Genomic DNA, 18,321 nt, shown 5'->3' on the forward strand with positions numbered 1-18,321 from the left:
CCTCCCGAGTGGCCGCCCTCAGCTGTTTCCAGCGTGTTTGGCAGCAGTAGATTTTCCGTGTCCACAGGGAGTAACCAGAAGATGCTATCGTGTTTCCTCAGACGACGCGCTGTATCTAATCTGACTGTAAGCTCGTTCTGGGCAGGGGACGGGCCTGTTGTATTGGTGTGTTGTACTCTCCCAAATGCCTACTACAGTAAGACCTCGCTACGTATGATTGATTGATTGATTGATTTGGAGCTTCCACCCCTTACAGCCACACAAGTTCTCCACCAACAATATCCACGGTCCCTCAAGATCCAGACCGTGGCCCCGGCACCCAAATCGCGTTAAGGAACAGGGGTGACAAAGGGTGCGATGCCAAAGAGGAAGACGTCAGAGTCTAGGCAGACCACCCACCGACGAGATCCTCTACACGCTGTGAGCGAAGGGACACAGCTCGGACGCTATCACAGCACCCCCCAAGGACTGAAGACGGCTCCCGCCTTATCACGGATGAAGAGACGATTTCCATACTCCCGACGATCTCCGAAACACAAAAGACCACGGGTTTAGAGGTCCGAATTCTTGGGTTCTGCTCCCGGCTCTGCCGCTTGTCTGCTGGGTGACCTTGGGCAAGTCACTTCAACTTCTCAGGGCCTCAGTTTTCCTCGCCTGAAAAATGGGGATTCGACGTCTAGTCTCTCTCTTACTTAGGCCATGAGCCCCATGAGGGAAAGTGACTGTATCCAGCCTGATTAGCTTATATCTATCCCAGGGCTTCGTGCAGTGCTTGGTATAGATTAAGTGCTTATCAAATACCATTAAAAAAACAGTGTCGGAAGTTAGATTATATCTAGATGTGCACGACAGCCGGCTAAGAAGACTGCTGCCACCCTTCTGTCCCATAGACCGTGTGGCCTAGTGGAAAGTCTTGGAGTCAGAGGACGTGGTTTCTAATCCTGACTCCGCCACTCGTCCGCTGTGTGGCCTTGGGCAAGTCGATTCACTGCTCTGTGCCTCAGTTATCTCATTTATGAAATGATAAAATACCTGTTCATCTTCCCTCAGGCTGTAAGCCCCGTGTGGGCTGCTGACTGTGCCCTGTCTACTGATATCGTATCTAACCCAGTGCTTAGTACATAGTAAGCACTTAATATCAGAATTATTGCATTCTGTGCTTGTCTCTTCAACAGTGTTGGACAGGTAGCCTCAACCTTCCTGAAGCCTCTGCTTTAATTATGACAGCTGGCCAATTTCGGACCGATGCATGGCTGCCATCTCTCCTGCCTTTCTTTCTCTGCTGATTTCCTACTGCCAGTTTGGATTTACCTCTCTAGGAGCTTAACAAGTATCTTTGTTATCATTATATTATTACTAATATTACTAGTGGTCCTCTAGGACTTCCCAGTCAGTGACTCCGAGCTGTGGTCAGACATGACTTAAACTGTTTTACTTTAAACCAGGCACACCGAGTCCCCTTAGTAATGCAACGAGCTTAAGGACCAGATTGTAAGAGCAGAAACAGCCATGTAGTAGTCCCCCCTGGAGCTAAACTCCTGTGAACTGGATCTCTTCAGAAAGATGAAGGACACCCCTCTATGATCAAGACACCTCAGAAATAGCTGGCTGAAATGTAAGCTCCTCGTGGGCAGGGAACATATCAACCACTCTGTTATATTGTACTCTCCCAGTGCTTAGTGTTTTGTGTTTTGGGGGGAACCCCCCAGGCACTGGTTGTGGGGCATACAAGAAGGCAGAGGAATTAAATGAGCAATTACCAGATTACCTGGCCATGTTGCTCACCTTTCTGGGTTTGGCGTTGCTTAAGAGCTAGTGGGCTCAGCGGCCAAACCAAGGATTTCTCTACTCCTAGTCTGGCCCGCACTGCCCGCCTCTTCCTGCCCTTTTATTCATTCAGTCATATTTATTGAGCGCCTACTGTGTGCAGACACTGTACTAAGTGCTTGGTCAAGTACAGAACAGCAATAAAGAGCGACATTCCCTGCCCACAAAGAGCTTACAGTCCAGACTCAGAGGCCCAGATTGAAATGAATCTTATTCCCCTACTGACAAAAACACCTGTACTTCCTGTGTGGTTTCCTCGGCAGGCTCCCCTGGCTGTACTGTCACGGCTTTGGGGCTCTGCTTCCGTCATTTCGAACGTGATGACCGGAGATTCAGTGGGGGCTGGGAGGGATGAGAGAGACCACTCTCTGTTCCCCGTCTCACTCCTCGCCGGGCAGAATTTGAGGAGATGCAGGATGAGTCAGGCTACATGACCCTGAGCCTGAGGAAAGGCTCTCTTCGCGGCAGGCCTCGGTGGGGCTCTAAAGGTGGGAATTTGCTGGTTTCCTTTCAGAAATTTTCTAGGAGCAGGGTTTTGGGTGGCAGCTTCCAGCTGGGCCCTAGGGGGAGGGTCATAACACCAGCTCGTTAACTCCAGCACTGAGGCCAAGTCTCTGGGTGTCCCACCCTAGGTGGTGAGGAGGCCTTCAATCGCTAATCGGTCAGTGGTATTAATTGAGCACCTGGCTGCCGTGAAGAATCTTGTATAAGCACATGGAAAAAGATGATAGCATTTAGTAGACACCATCCCTGCCTTCTGGGAGCTTATTGTCTAGAGGGGGAGATTGGCGTCGGACGTGTAAAATGGAGAGAAGTGGAAGGGAGTCTTGAAACCTGTTTTCTAGGAGTTTTTGCCTGACTCAGAGGGAAACGTGGAGCGTGTGCCGATTGGTGGTTCAGGAAGATGGGTAGAAAGCAGTGTGTAGGATAACTGAGGCATGGAGAAGTGGCTGGAGGTAGGGAGACTGTTGAGGAGGGGACAGAGAGAGTAACCTGACCTTGATATAACAAGAGCGGGGATCAACTTGGTGATCGTTTGAGTGGGGAAGGAAAAGGCAGATCTGGAAAATATTTTGCAATGAAAACTGACAAAATTTATTATTAGCATCATCATCAGTATTATCAATAACACTGGTAATAATAGCAATGATAATAACAATAATAATAATAATAATGATATTTGTTAAGCAATTACTATGTGTCAAGCACCGTACTAGGTTTGGGGTTAGATACAAGATAGTAAGATCAGACCCAATCTCTTACCCATAGCAGGCTCACAGACTAAGAGAGAGAACAGTTGTTTAACCCTATAGCAGGCTCACAGACTAAGAGAGAGAACAGTTGTTTAACTCCATTTTAGCTGAAGAAATGGAAGCAGTTGTCAATTAGTGGGATTTTTTTTGAGTGCTTGTCATGTGCAGAACACTGTACTAAGCACTTGGAAAAGTACAATACAGCAGATTCGGTAGATTCCCAGAAGGAGTTTGCATTCTACTGGGCGAGACAGATATTAAAATAGATTAAGGACAGGAGAAATAGTAGAGTATAAGAATATTTTACAAAAATACCCTGGGACTAGGGTGAATATCAAAGGTTAAGAGCTACAGACCCCAAGTTCATAGTAAATGCAGAGGGGAGGGCAGATAGGGGAGATTAAAGGGCTTAGTCTGGGAAGGGCTCTTGCAGAGATATGATTTTTGGAGGATTTGAAGCTGGGAGAGTGATGGACTTTCAAATACGAAGTGGAAGGGAGTTCCAGGCCTGAGGGAGTGCCTTAAAGGAGTTTCTCTTTGATGCAGAGGTGGATGGACAACCTCTGGAGGTTCTCGAGGAGTCGGAAAACACAGGCTGAATGGTTTTAAAAAATGATCTATGTAGCCAGAGTGAAGTATGCACTGAATTGGGGAGAGGACAGGAGTCAGGGAGGTTAGCAAGGAGGCTGATGCATTCCTCAGGATGGGAAATGACGAATACTTGGATCAACATGGTAGATGTTTGCATGGAGAAGAAAGGGAGATTTTTAGAGATGTGAAAGCAGAAGTAACAGATTTTGGTGACATTGAATATGAGAGTTGAGTGAAAGAGAAGAGTAGAGAATAATGACAAGGTTTTGGGCTTGTGAAACAGAGAGGATAGGTGGAATTTTAAAAATGATATGAAAGTCAGGGGGAGGGCAGAGTTTGGGTGGGAAGATGAGTTCTGTTTGAACATGTTAAGTTTGAGGTGTCACTAGGACATGCAAGTAGAGATGTCCTGAAGGCAGGAGGAAATGTGAGACTGCAGAGAAGGAGAGAGGTCAAAGTTGGAGTGGTAGATTTGAGAATCATCGGTATGAAGCCATATTCATAGTCGAAGCCATGGGATTGAATGAGCTTTCTGAGGGAGAATAGGTGGAGAATAGAAAGGGACCCAGAACTGAGCCTTGAGGGATTCCCACAGATAGAAGGTGGGGAGATGGGAGAAACCTGTTGGACAGACTGAGAAGTAGTGGCCAGATAGAAGGAGAATCAGGAGACGACAGTGTCTGTGAAGCTATGGTTAGATACTATTTCCAGGAGATGGGGATGGTGGTCCACACTGTCAAAGGTGGTTGAGGAGTTGAGGAGAAATTAGGATGGGAGCGGAGTCCATTGGATTTGACAAGAAGGAGATCATTGGTGACTTTTGAGAGGGTGGTTTCCGTGAAGAGGAGAGAGCGGAAGCCAGATTGGAGGGGACTGATGAGAGAATAGGAGGAGAGGAAGTAGAGGCAGTGGGTGTAGATAAAGTCACGCAAGGAGTCTGGAGAGGAATGGTAGGAGAGAGGTAGGGTGATAACTGGAGGGAGCCTTGAGGTCAAGGGAGGGAAACATCGTGACTTAGTGGAAAGAGCACGGGCTTGGGAGTCAGAGGACGTGGGTTCTAATCCCAGCTCTGCCACTTGTCTGCTGTATGACCTTGGGCAAGTCACTTAACTTCTCTGCGCCTCAGTTACCTCATCTGTAAAATGGGGATTAAAAATGTTACCTCACGTGAAACAACCTGATTACCCTGTAACTATCTCAAGTGTTTAGAACAGTGCTGGGCACATAGTAAGCGCTTAACAAATACTATAATGAACACCATAATTACTAAGAGAGGGGATATATGGGCATGTTTGAAAGCAGTGGGTAATGAACTATTGGAATGTGAGGGGTTGAAGATGGTGGCGCAGGGAGGGTAGAAGAGAAGGAGTAAATGCTTTGATGAGGTGAGAAGAGATGGGATCAGAAGTACAGGTGGAGGGGGTAGATTTTAAGAGGAGGCGGGAGATCTCTTGAGACACTGTTGGGAAGGATGGGCGAGTTGAAGGGGGCGTTGGAGGAGAAAAGGACTATGGAGGAGTAGGGGAGATTTTGGGCAGCTACACCTATTCTATCAATCAATCACTGGTATTTATTGAGTGCTCATTGTCTGCAAAGCACTATCCCAAGTGTTTGGGAGAGTACGATAAAATGAAGTTGATAAACACATTCCGTGCCCACAAGAATCTTAGATGGGGAGAAATCATGGTTTCAGTTTTATCCACAAAGATCATTTGGGGGAAGAGATGAGAAGGTGGGAGGGGACAGAGGATTTGAGGAGGGAGTTAAAAGAGGGGAAAGAGATGAGAAGTGGGAAGGGGGGATGGCTAGGAAGGAATGAGACAAGTTTAGCCTGGGAAATCCCAAGAAAGTGATTCTACAGCTGTGAGAGGGAGATTTTGAGGTTTTCCTCCTTGATCCCTGTTGCAACTTGAAGCCACTGTGGCTGGATCTTCCCTCAGTGTTTCTGTGGAAGCTTCGGTGGTAGTATTCTCCCAATGGCAGATGGAGGCGAAGGTCTCCCAGTGTTTTTTCAAGACTGCCCAAGTTCAGTTCTTTCCCAGATTCCCAAGTGGGGAGATCCAGGAGGAAAATGAGAGAATGAGGTAGCTCCTGGGGCTGCAGGCACTTTCTCACTCCTTAGCTACCCGAGGCAGCAGTGGGGCTGTTGAGGAACCGGTTTGATTCTCTCCGTCGATCCAGTGTTCCAGACCCAAATATCTCATCGTTTACAGGTGGCCCTCCTTGTCCAGGGTGGCACCAACCCGCTCTGAAGCTGTTGTGGGCCCGATCATTTTTCTCACGGCGGCTGTGTTAGGACTGGCCAGTTGGGGTAAGTACCTTATTTACTTTATTTTACTTTTATTTATACTCCTTGTTAGGGCTTACTATGTGCCAGGCACTGTAATTAGCACTGGGGTGGATACAACCTAATCAGGTTGGACACAGGCCCTGTCCCATATGGACTCACAGTCTCAATCCCCATTTTACAGATGAGGTAACTGAAGCACAGAGAAGTTAAGCGACTCACCCAAGGTCACCCAGGAGGCGACTGGCAGAGCCAGAATTAGAGCCTAAGTCCTCTGACTCCCAGACCTGGACTTTTTCCCACTAGGCCACACTGCTTCCTTGTAGTCTCCTTACAGCTACTTGTTCGCAATTCAGATTTCAAGGTGGGGGAGGAACGGTCCCAACCTGGAGATGCTCTAGTATGGTCTTTGAGGGTCAGAAGGGTTGAACAGAACTCCCTCCTCTTCCACCCAAATATAGTTGGAGACCATTAGGGTACGGTCAGTAGGTGGGATTCCTCTCTCTGGCTGTTTTCCAGGAAAATACTGAATCTTTCTTTGAAGGATACTGGCACCAAAAACTCAGCGGCTCTTGTAATCCAGCTACCGTGAGCGTGAGGTCTCGCCCTGGATTTCCTTTGTCTATTCAACTCCCCAAAAGGCATCTTCTACATCAATGAGTCATCTATCAGTGATATTTATTACCAGGTCACTGTGTGCCAGACCACTGAGTCTGAACGCTTGAGAGAGTACGCTAGATTCGGTAGACTCTATCACTGTTCTTGAGGGGGCTTATAATCTAGTGGAACTACATGAAGATGTCTTACTGCGTATGTCTCTAAGAGTCTTACTGCTACATCTCATACTCAAGCTAACACTGACGGTAAGTTTCGGTAATGAAGACTTTACTTGGATTTTCCTAGTTCAGGAGAGATGCAGCCTCCCCACTTGGATTGAAAGCTCTGTTGGGAGAAAGATTATGTCTGATCCATTTATTTGTAGCTATCTGTCCAGTGTGTCGCTCAGTGCTTTGCCCAAAGAAAATGCTTAATAAATACAGATCTAAATATCATTTCACTCATTTGTTTCTTCAACATCTGTTGAGCACCTATGTGCAGAGCACCAAATGAGATCCCTTGGGCATGTGATAAAAGGAAGAGACACCGGGCGATCCTGAAGGATTTTACGATCCAAGCAACATTTACACGTAGGACAGTCTTCTCCAAGGGGGATTATTATTATTATTGTATTAATTATGTTCATGAAGCTCTAGATAGATATAAATAAATCAGGTTGGACTCAATCCCTGTCCCACAAGGGGCTCAACAGCCTAAGTAGGTAACATTTTCGAACATTTCAGGGATCAGACGTGGAACGTGGGGTTGCAGTTGTCAGAACGACCCTCCAGGACAACTCTTGAGTATCGTCCATCCTCTCAGGTAATTCTCACCTCAACTCTGTCTCCGATTTCTGATCTAACTTCCTATCCATTTTTGCCTGCTCAAATTCACTGGGCCCCTGTGCCTTTTGTTGTGCAATTGAGAAAATGTAGAATGATTTCTGTGGAAAATTATTTTTGCCTTAGTGAAAAATCGTATTCATGATTAACACCTATGGTATTTGTTAAGGTACCATAGTGATGGTGAGAAGGCGAGAAGGTTGAAGGGCCATCTTAAAATGGATTTCCACTGATAATACCATTGTCAAATGGGCTAAAGATCTTGGCAAACATGCTCAGAACTTGAGGTGCAGCGAGACGTGTCATGACCCCAGTCTTTGAATTAGGGGCCACTAGCTAGGGTATCGGGGTGCCAATGTATGCCTCCTGGTACATAACATGGCTTAGGACCCCTTGACACGTAAAGCTTGTTCTCTAGGTAACTATTCTGGGGTAGGCGGGTTATGACTTTTTCAGGGATTCACTTCCAGAGACCCCTGGTACTTTGTTGACTGAGCCTGTTATCTGCAGTAAGCACCATATATTTTTGTTTGTTGTTTAATGGTATTTGTTCAGTGCCTTACTACATGCCAGGCAGCTGTACTAAGCTCTGGGGTAGGTACAAGCTAACACAGGTTTGGACACGGTCTGTGTACCACACGGGTTCACAGTCTTAGTTCCCATTTTACCAATGAAGTAAACTGAGGCAAGAGTGACATAGAAGGGAGTGGGAGAAGAGGAAATGAAGGCCTAGTCGGGGAAGCTTTTTGGAGGAATGTGCTTTTGAAGTCTTGAGAGTAGGGAGAGCGATCGTCTATAGGATGTGAAGAGGGAGGGCATTCCAGGCCAGAGGCAGGACATGGGAGGAGAGGTTGGTGCAGAGAGGTGAGATCGAGGTACACTTGACTAGACTGGCATAAGAGGAGCTAAGTGTGTGGGCTGGATTATAGTAACAGAGCAGCCAGGTAAGGTAGGAGAGGGCCAAGTGATTGAGTGCTTTAAAGCCGACGGTAAGGAATTTCTGTTTGATGCAGAGGTGGATGGGCAACCACTGGAGGTTCTTGAGGAGTGGGGAAAGATGGACGGTTTTTTAGAAAAATGATCTGAGCAGCAGAGTGAAGTATGGACGGGGGTGAGGAGAGACAGGAGACAGGGAGGTCAGCAAGGAGCTGAAACAGTAATCACGGTGGGGTAAGATAAGTGCTTAAGGATAGGAGAAGTGTTTGGTATAGGATAAGTCAACAATTCTCTGGAACATCCTGGAGGTTTGAAAGGCGGTTGATATTGCTAGTATCATTACCGCTTCAGTCACTGCTGCTTCCTGAAACGATATCTTTCACTTTGTGTAGCAAATGACCCTAGTGGAGTAGAGATTTTGGTGGGGGGAGGAGGTTGTGGGGGAGGGAGCAAGAGGGGGCTTAAAGTTGGACAAGGTTTGATCTCAATAGATGGGCCTTGGCAGTATTGCCTAGTGGAAAGAGCAGGGTTGTAGTCTCACCTCTATCACCGTCCTGCCGTTTGACCTTGGGCAAGTCAAACCTCCCTGGCCCTCAGTTTCCCATTCTGTAAAATAGGGATACAATCCCTGTCCTCCCTCCCTATGAGACTGTGAGCTCTCTTTTGGACAGAATCTGGGTCTGTTCTGACTATCTTCTATTTACTTCAGTGCTCGGCACAGTGTTTGACATATACTAAGAGCTTAATAACTATTATTATTGTTATTATTGTATTTCTGAAGCGCTCACTACATGCCAAGCACTGAACAAACCTCTGAACAAAGTTAATCAGATCAGAGTCCCTATCCTTATATGGGGCTCCAGTCTAAGTAGGGAGGAAAACAGGCATTTTGAATCCCCATAATTATTATGGTTATTATCATCATCAATGATATTTGAGTGCTTACTATGTGCAGGATACTGTATTAAACGCTTGAGATAATACAACAGAGTGCCCGTAATGAGCTTACAGTCTACGTGGTTTTAATATATGGCTGTTGAAGGACTGACCAATTCTGATATTCAATTTGGGAACACAGCACTACAGCTCAGATTCTGGTGTATTTAGTCTCAGAGGTGGTGGGCAGGCTGGCTTTCATGTAGTCAAAACAAAACTCTGACTTCTCCCTGTGGATGCCATTTTTTGGAGAAAAAGGATCTTTAAGAGAAAAGCTCACCCTTCCTAGGAAAGTGGCACTGATAACGAGCTGCAGGGAAGTAGCTTCGGGTCCAAAATCACCCTTCTGTCTCCTCTTGCTTTCTCTTCTCCTTTCCCAGCGGGCCCCCTGCCAAGAGCCTGTCCCATTGACTGGTTGTGGAGCCGAGAGAAATGCTACTGGTTTTCCAAGGAGTTCGCTTCCTGGGACAGTAGCCTGGATGACTGTTTGGCCCGGAAGTCAGGCCGCCTGCTGGTGATCCAAGACACGAAGAAGCTGTGTGAGGGATTTGGCAGGGATTTGTGCAGGATCGTATTCGCGGGCTACCCAAAATTCCATTCAGTCATGACCCTCCCTGTAACTGACTCATCAATCAATCAGTGGTATTTATTGAGTGCAGGTATGGTACTATTCTATTCTCCATCTAGGCCCACTCTTTTGGAGAACTCATTCATTCCCATGACTATGACTACCATCGCTATATGGATGATTCCCAAATCTACCTCTCCTCCTTTCTCTACAGTCTCATTTTCTCCTCCTGCCTTAGGACATCTCTACTAAAATGCTCTTCCAACACCTCAAACTTAACATCTCCAAAACAGAACTCCATATCTACTCCTCATCTTCCCAGCAAGAACCTGCCCTCCCCCGACTTTCCCATTGCAGGAGACAGCACCACCATCCTCCCTGCCTCGCAAGCCTTTAATCTTGGCCTTATCCAAACTGCTATCACGTTGATCGGAGCACTTATCCTATCCTGCCTTGATTAGTGCACCGACCTCCTCGCTGACCTCCCTGCCCCCTGTCTCTCCCCACTCCAGTTCATACTTCACTCTGCTGCCTGGATCGGTTTTCTATAAAACCATTCAGTCCATGTTTCCACACTCTTCAAGAACCTCCAGTGGTTGCCCATCTACCTCCATGACAAACAGAAACTCCTTACTATTACCCTTAAAGCACACAATCACCTTTCCTCCTCCTACCTTACCTCTCTGATTCCCTTCTATAACTCGGACAGTAACTTCACTCCTCTAACACCAACCTACTTATTTACCTCAGTCTCCTCTATCTCACCACCGACCTCTCCCCCAACTTCCTGCCCTCACCCTGGAACTCCCGCACAATTCATATTCAACAGACCCCACTCTCCCCACCTTCAAAGCCTTATTAAAATCACCTCTCCTCCAAGAGTCCTTCCCCCACTAAGCCCTCATTTTCCTCACTCTCTCTCCATTCTGCCTCTCCATTTCACTTGGAGTTGTACCCTATATTCACCCACTCTCAGCCCCACAGCACCCAAGTACATGTACATACTTTATTTTAATGTCTGCTTCTCCCTCTTAACTGCAAGTTACTTGTGGGCACGGAATGTTTTCCAAATCTGCTATATTGAATTCTCATTTGCTTAGTACAGTGCTCTGCTCACAGTAAGCCCTAAATAAAATCATTTATTATTTTTGATTGATTATACCCAAGTACTTGGGAGTGCCTAATACAGTAGGGTAGATAGATGCTATCCCTGCTATCCATGGGTTAGAACATCATTCCACGGACAGCATTCATAAGCTGGGTCCAGTTTCTTCCATCTGCATTCTTTTCCTCATCAACAACACTACACACTGGTTGGAGTTGCCAAGCACTGTACTAAGCCTTGGGATAGATTCAATCCAAGCAAAATGAACACTCTGCTCAGCATTTGTGAAAATTGGATGGAGTCTTCATCATCAATAGCACTTGGCCCTGGCTGTAATTGTGTTGCTTGAAAATAATAATAATAATGATAATTTTTAAGCACTTACTATGTGACAAGCACTGAACTAAGTCAGTCAGCCAACTGTATTTATTAAGCACTTATTGTGCACAGAGCACCGTACTAAGCACTTGGGAGAGTACAATATAACAATGAAACAGACACATTCCCTGCCCACAAAGAGCTTACAGTCTAAAGACTAAGTGCTGGGATAGATCCAATCTAAGCAATATGAGCCCTGTAGTCAGCATTTGAGAATATACAATAGAAATTAGATGTAATTGTTGTGCTCCTGAGGAGCTTACAATCTAATGGCAGGGATGAACCTTTCATAAATTGTTAAACAAGATGTAAAAGGGAAAGAGCATACAAACACAACAGACATTTATATACTTGAATTCGTATAAAGGAACAGTTATTCCAATTAGTGTTAAGGTGACTGATGAGGTGACACAAACAAGAAGGTGAGGGAAAATCAGGAGGTGTGTCTTGGGGGAGTTGATTTTTTAAGATGAGAGGATAGGATTTGGTGAATCTGAAAAGGTCAAGGGAGTCCAGGCAAGCATTAGTTGGTCCCTAAAAGAGTTAAGAAGGAAGAACAGAACGAGGTGAGTGAAGGTTGGGTTGAGAGAAGTGTTGTGAACTGAGATCTAGTGGGAGAAGAGAGAGGAAAGGTAAGAGGGAGAGAGTCAGTGGAGGACCTTGAATCCAGACCTTGGTCCAGAGTTTTTTATCGCAAAGAGGTTTGGCAGGAGGAGAGCATCTCTCCTTCTGGAAAACTCCCTTCCAATCCTCAGACTCCAAAAAAATTTATATACATTTATTTGTATTAATGTCTGTCTCCTTCTCTAGACTGTATGCTCACTATGGGCAGGAAATGTGTCTACTAGCTGTGTTGTATCATACGCTTTCAAATGCTTAGTATATTGCTCTGCACACAGCAAGCGCTTAATAAATACTATTGATGATGAGAACGATGATGATCTTCTCTCCATCCCAACTTTCCTAGCACATGTCTAAGCCCATTCATTCCTCCCCACTGCTCCAATACCTTGCCAACACTCCAAGCTGTTCATGGCCAGGTGTTGAATCAATCAGGATATTGTCAACTGCATCTACTCACCTACGTATGTCGGTGTCTCCTTGGCAGGATTTCATACTGAGTCAGATTGAAGATGGGACGTTCTTTTGGATCGGCCTGAACGCCTCCTCCCTGGAGAGGACCTGGTCCTGGGTGGATGGCTTCACTTTTGATCCTCAGCTGTGAGTGTTTGGTGTGGTTTTATAGCTGATGGGGAAATGCTTGCTGGTTTCATCCAACTCTGGAACGGAGAGGAACGGAATCCAGTGCTGCATTGTTTCAAAATATTCTCTGCTACCCAGAGTGGGATATATTGCTTGTAGAGCCCCGGGGCAGAAAGTTTCACGTTGAGTAACCGAGTCCTCAAAGTGGTAGACAGTGGTAAGGGTTTGAGATTGCTAGAGCCTGAATATTGTGTGGGGGGGTGGTGGTCATTCAGGCTATCTAATCTCCCCAGATGCCGCATTTAAGTCCCGGTTACTTTTGGCTGCCCTGGATTAATAATAATAATTGTCATTTTGGTTAAGCACTTACTACGTGTGAAGTGTTGTACTAAGCAACAGGGTGGACACAAGCAGTTGGGTTGGACACAGTCCCTGTCCCACGTGGGGCTCACAGTCGCAATCCCCATTTTAGAGATGATTTAACTGAGGCCCAGAGAAGTGAAGTGACTTGCTCAAGGTCACACAGCAGACAAGTGACGATGCTGGGATTAGAACCCATGACCTTCTGACTCTCAGTCCCATGCTCTATCCACTACATCATGGGGTTGTGGGCAGTTGTAAAAATGTCTAGATTTCCATGAGACCTACCTTAACTCTCCAGCTTCCCCGGGTATTACATTTGTAATAATAATTGTGCTATTTGTTAAGCTCTTTCTATGTGCCAAGGACTGGGGTAATCAGATTGAGCACAATCTGTGTTCCACATAGGGTTCACCATCTAAGGGGAGGAAAGAACAGCTATTTAATCTCCATTTTAGGCATGAGGAAACTGAGACACAGAGGAGTCAAATGACTTACCCGATGTCATAGAGCAGGCAAGTGGGGATGTCAGGATTAGAACCCAGGTCTCCTGAGTCTTAGTCCTGTGCTCTTTCCACTAGGCTACTGATGAAGGGCAGTGTGTACTAGTGGAAAGAGCATGGGCCTGCAAGTTACAAAACCCAAGATCTAACCTTAGTTCTGCTGCTGACCTGCTAAATCCCGTAGTCTCGCTGTACCTTAGTTTCTTTATCAGTAAAATGGGGATAAAATTTCATATCATCCTTTCAGCCAACACCAGCACTTATGAAATCGTTCCTATCATCATTATTAATACTAATTAATAATTATGAGGTTTTAACAGTATTACAATAGATTAATTATAATTATAATAATAGTCATAATAATTGATTGATTGTTAAGCGCTTACTATGTCCCAAGCACTATTCTAAGAGCTGGGGTAGGTAAAGTTAATCAGTTTGGACAACAGACTCTGTCCCATATTTTTTTTAATGGTTCCTGTTAAGAGTTTACTATGTGCCAAGCACTGTGCTAAGCACTGGGGGAGGTACAAGATAATCAGGCTGGACTCAGTCCCTGTCTACATGAGTGTAATTGATGCTTCTTCGCACTCATGTATACATGCCTGCCCAATTTATTTATTTTGACCCCTCTTTTCTTAAAGATTTTTATGTTAGTTTCCCCTGTTAGAGTGTAAGATCCTAATCCTAATCCTGGTTCTGCCACATGTCTGCTGTGTGACCTTGGGCAAGTCACTTTACTTCTCTGTGCCTCAATTCCCTCAAATTTAAAAAATGGGGATTAAGACTGTGAGCCCATTGTGGGACAGGCACCGTGTCCAACTCAATTACCTTGTATCTACCCCAGCATTTAGTACAGCACCTGGCATATAGAAAGACATGCCACAGTTACTATTATTGTTATTATTATTAACTTCTCTGTGCCTCAATTACCTCATCTGTGGAATGGGGATTAAGATTGTGAGTCCCATGTGGGACAGGGACTGTGTCCAACCTGATTATGTGATATCTACTCCAGCGCTTCGAACAGTGCCTCACACGTTTATGGCTTGACAAATGCCATAAAAAAAATGGGACCTGGGGAAGAAGCAGCCCAGAGGGAGGACAAACTGACAGGATGAGGGGAAGATGTCAGATTCCTTGCGGCTGATCTCTGAACCGCAAAGAGATTGTTCTCTTCTCCCCTTCAGGTTGCCTATCATCGGCCCGTCGGATCGCAACAGCTGTGCTCAGATAACAAAGAAAGGGGTGTATTCGGAGGAGTGTCAGGCTGCAGTTAGTTGGATCTGCCAGAGGAAAGTTTCCCCCGGCCTTCCGCTCAAATAACCCCACTCTCCTTTTGGAGGACACGTTTTCCATTCCCCAGTGACTTGATCGTCTTTGCCTTGGCTGTGCCGTGGATGCTGCTGTTGCAGAATGAGTCTTCGCTGGCATTCCTGGTGCTGTATCCTGCATCTGCAGCTCCCCTACGCCCCTCAATTCCCCTCAAAGCCTCCAGTCAATCGATCAATAGTATTTATTGAGTGCTGATTGCACGCAGAGCACCGTGCAGGGGGCTGAGAGAGTATAATAAACACAGTTGACACAATCCCTCTCCTCAAGGAGCTTAAAGCAGCATGGGAAGCAGCGTGGCTCAGTGGAAAGAGCCTGGGCTTCGGAGTCAGAGGTCATGGGTTCAACCCCAGCTCTGCCACTTATCAGCTGTGTGACTGTGGGCAAGTCACTTAACTTCTCTGTGCCTCAGTTACCTCATCTGTAAAATGGGGATTAACTGTGAGCCTCACTTGGGACCACCTGATTATCCTGTATCAGCGCTTAGAACAGTGCTCTGCACATAGTAAGCGCTTAACAAATACCAACATTATTATTATTAAAGTCTAGCAGGGGAGGCAGGCACTAAAATAAATTACAGATAGCATTTATGCCCCTACTCCCAACCACACCCACTCCTGAAGCCCAAACTCTGCAGCAGTTCATGTGCCGGGGAAGCAGCATGATCTGGTGGAAAGAGCACTGGACTGGGATTCGGAGGACTTGGATTCTAATCCCTGCTCCGCCACATGTCTGCTGGCTGACCTTGGGCAAGTAGCTTCACTTCTCTGTGCCTCAGTGACCTCATCTGTAAAATGGGGAATAAGACTGTGAGCCCCATGTGGGACAGGGATTATGTCCAACCTGATTAGCTTGTATCTACCCCAGGGCTTAGGACAGTGTTTGGCATGAAGTAAGCACTTAACAAAAGCCGCACTTATTATTATTGTTGTTGTTATTTTTCACCTTACCCGGCTCCACTCTCCCCTGTCCAGTGGGGTCCTTCCAGGCTGGGTGAGGTTTGAGGGGTGGTGTTTCCGCCACTGCCCAGACCCTCGGCCCAGTTGGTTTCCTCCTGTGGCACCAACAAAATGTGCTCTGAGTAAATTTTCTCAGACAATTTTCTACAAATTTTCTACAGACAAGAACACCTCACTGAAGAAGCCCATTTGTAAAAAGTAGGGTTGGGTCTCAGCAGACAAGTGAGACTAATCCTCCAGTTTCACTTCTTCCCCAAAGCTTGTGTTCCAACCACAGCTGAAGAAGCAGAAACTCACAGATACACACAAATATCCATCAAAACACACACACACAAGCCATCGGGCACATGTACAACACCCAGAGACATCACAAGCTCTCCGATAAATACATAAATCTATTGATACAAACCCACAGACACAGTCACATACACACCCAGATCCAGGGACACACACACACAAACCCACAGGCACATAATAATACTGTTGTATTTGTAAGCGCTTAATATGTGCAGAGGCACTGTTCGAAGCGCTGGGGTAGATACAGGGTAATCAGGTTGTCCCACATGAGGCTCACAGTTAATCCCCATATTTACAGATGAGTGTAAATTGAGGCACTGAGAAGGAAGGACTTGCCCACAAGTCACACAGCTGACAAGTAGCAGAGCCCGGATTCGAACCCATGACCTCTGACTCCAAAGCGGGTCTTCCACTAACCACGTAAACCCAGTCACACACACAAATACAAACCTACAAATCCACAACCATACATAGACTCACAGATACACACTAACTCACAGGCACACGCAAACGCACAGTCATGCACATAAACCCGACCACACACAAATCCACCGACACCCACGCAACCCCCAGACATCCATATAAAGCCACAGACAAACCCCTATTTTGCAGGCAACTATGCTCACAGAATCACCCAGGCTCTCGGTTTGGGGAGGGGCCGCAGCTGCAGTAGGAGAAAAGAAATACTAGAGAATTCCAGTCACTCCGGGGAATTCCCTGCATCCCCAACTGACCTAAAGTGGGCCGGGAATGTGTCTGTTTATAATAATGTTGGTATCTGTTAAGCGCTTACTATGTTCAGAGCTCTGTTCTAAGTGCTGGGGTATACAGGGTAATCAGGTTGTCCCACGTGAGGCTCACAGTTAATCCCCATTTTACAGATGAGGTAACTGAGGCACCGAGAAGTGAAGTGACTTGCCCACAGTCACACAGCTGACAAGTGGCAGAGGTGGGATACGAACCCATGACCTCTCACTCCCAAGCCCATGCTCTTTCCATTGAGCCGCGCTGCTTCACTCTCCCAAGCCCTTAGTACTGCGCTTAAACAGTGAGCGCTCAGTGAATACTAGTGAATGAATAAATGAACCAACCTGAAGTCCTGGGTCTGTAGTGAAGTCAAAGTGGGTTTTTTGGTTGCTGGACAGAGAACTTTAAAGTCCAATCAGCTCACTCATCCACACTTAATAATAATAATGTTGGTATCTGTTAAGTGCTTACTATGTGCCAAGCACTGTTCTAAGCACCGGGGGAGATACAAGGTAATCAGGTTGTCCCAGGTGGGGCTCACAGTCTTCATCCCCATTTGACAGATGAGGTCACTGAGGTAGAGAAGTGACATGCCCAAGGTCACACAGCGCACGAGCGGTGGAGCTGGGAATAGAACCCACGACCTCTGACTCCTAAGCCCGTGCTCTTTCCACTGAGCCACACTGCTTCACAGCTTCACAGTTTAAGCAAGTACTCATTCTGACTGGGCGATAGCCAAAAACATTCAGTCATTCATTCAATAGTATTTATTGAGCACTTACTATGTGCAGAGCACTGTCCTAAGCGCTTGGAATGTACAAATCGGTAACAGAGACAGTCCCTGCCCTTTGACGGGCTTACAGTCTAATCGGGGGAGATGGACAGACAAGAACAGTGGCAGTAAGTAGAATCAAGGAGATGAACATCTCATTAAAACAATAGCAATATTTATTTGGCGATGTACATCTCATTATCAAAATAAATAGGGTAATGAAAATATATACAGTTGAGTGGACGAGTATAGTGCTGAGGGGAGGGGAAGGGAGAGGGGGAGGAGCAGGGGGAAAGGGGAGAAAGGAGGGTTTAGCTGCGGAGAGGTGAAGGGGGGGAGAAGGAGCAGAGGGAAAAGGGGAGCTCAGTCTGGGGTCTTTCTCACTCCCAGGTCTGTGTGCTACTCATTAGGCCAAGCTGCTTCTCTGTTATTAATGCTCTGTTACAGATGGGAGGAAAAAAAAGGGGAGATGGGTACATGCATCTGTGCTTAACAGTCAAAACTCATTAAGCACAGGGAACGTCTCTGCTGACCCTGCTCTAATAATAATAATTCTGGTATTTGTTAAGTGCTTACTGTGTTTCAGGCACTCTTCTAAGCCCTCACGTGCGAAGTAATAATAATAATAAAATTTGTTAAAAGCTTACTATGTGCCAGGCACTGTACTAGGCACTGGGGTGGGCACAAGTAAGTCGGGTTGGACACAGTCCCTCTCCCACGTGGGGCTCAAGATCCCAATCCTCATTTTACAGATGAGGGAACGGAGGCCCGGAGTGGCCGAGGTCACACAGCAGACAAGTGAGGGAGCCAGAATTAGAACCCAGGACCTTC

The 18,321-nt window shown here is 46.2% G+C and overlaps 1 protein-coding gene and 1 long non-coding RNA gene across 3 annotated transcripts in view; one reads left to right on the top strand and one right to left on the bottom strand.

Moving 5' to 3' along the window:
- Positions 1-9,801, top strand: part of LOC114817845 — a 55,641-nt gene extending 45,840 nt beyond the window's left edge. Inside the window, exons 2-4 of the long non-coding RNA XR_005660959.1 lie at positions 5,885-5,982; positions 7,299-7,377; positions 9,650-9,801. This is a non-coding gene — a long non-coding RNA (uncharacterized LOC114817845). The remainder of the gene's footprint in view (positions 1-5,884; positions 5,983-7,298; positions 7,378-9,649) is intronic.
- LOC107547032 (killer cell lectin-like receptor subfamily B member 1) overlaps positions 1-12,593 on the bottom strand; it is a 42,243-nt gene extending 29,650 nt beyond the window's left edge. For both annotated transcript variants that reach the window (XM_029082221.2, XM_029082220.2), the window contains exon 1: positions 12,402-12,593. The gene's annotated coding sequence lies outside the window, so the exon portion shown is untranslated. The remainder of the gene's footprint in view (positions 1-12,401) is intronic.
- Positions 12,594-18,321: the final 5,728 nt, after the last annotated feature.

The sequence above is a fragment of the Ornithorhynchus anatinus genome, chromosome 17, assembly GCF_004115215.2.
Source record: "Ornithorhynchus anatinus isolate Pmale09 chromosome 17, mOrnAna1.pri.v4, whole genome shotgun sequence".
In the NCBI taxonomy this organism is placed as follows: domain Eukaryota; kingdom Metazoa; phylum Chordata; class Mammalia; order Monotremata; family Ornithorhynchidae; genus Ornithorhynchus; species Ornithorhynchus anatinus.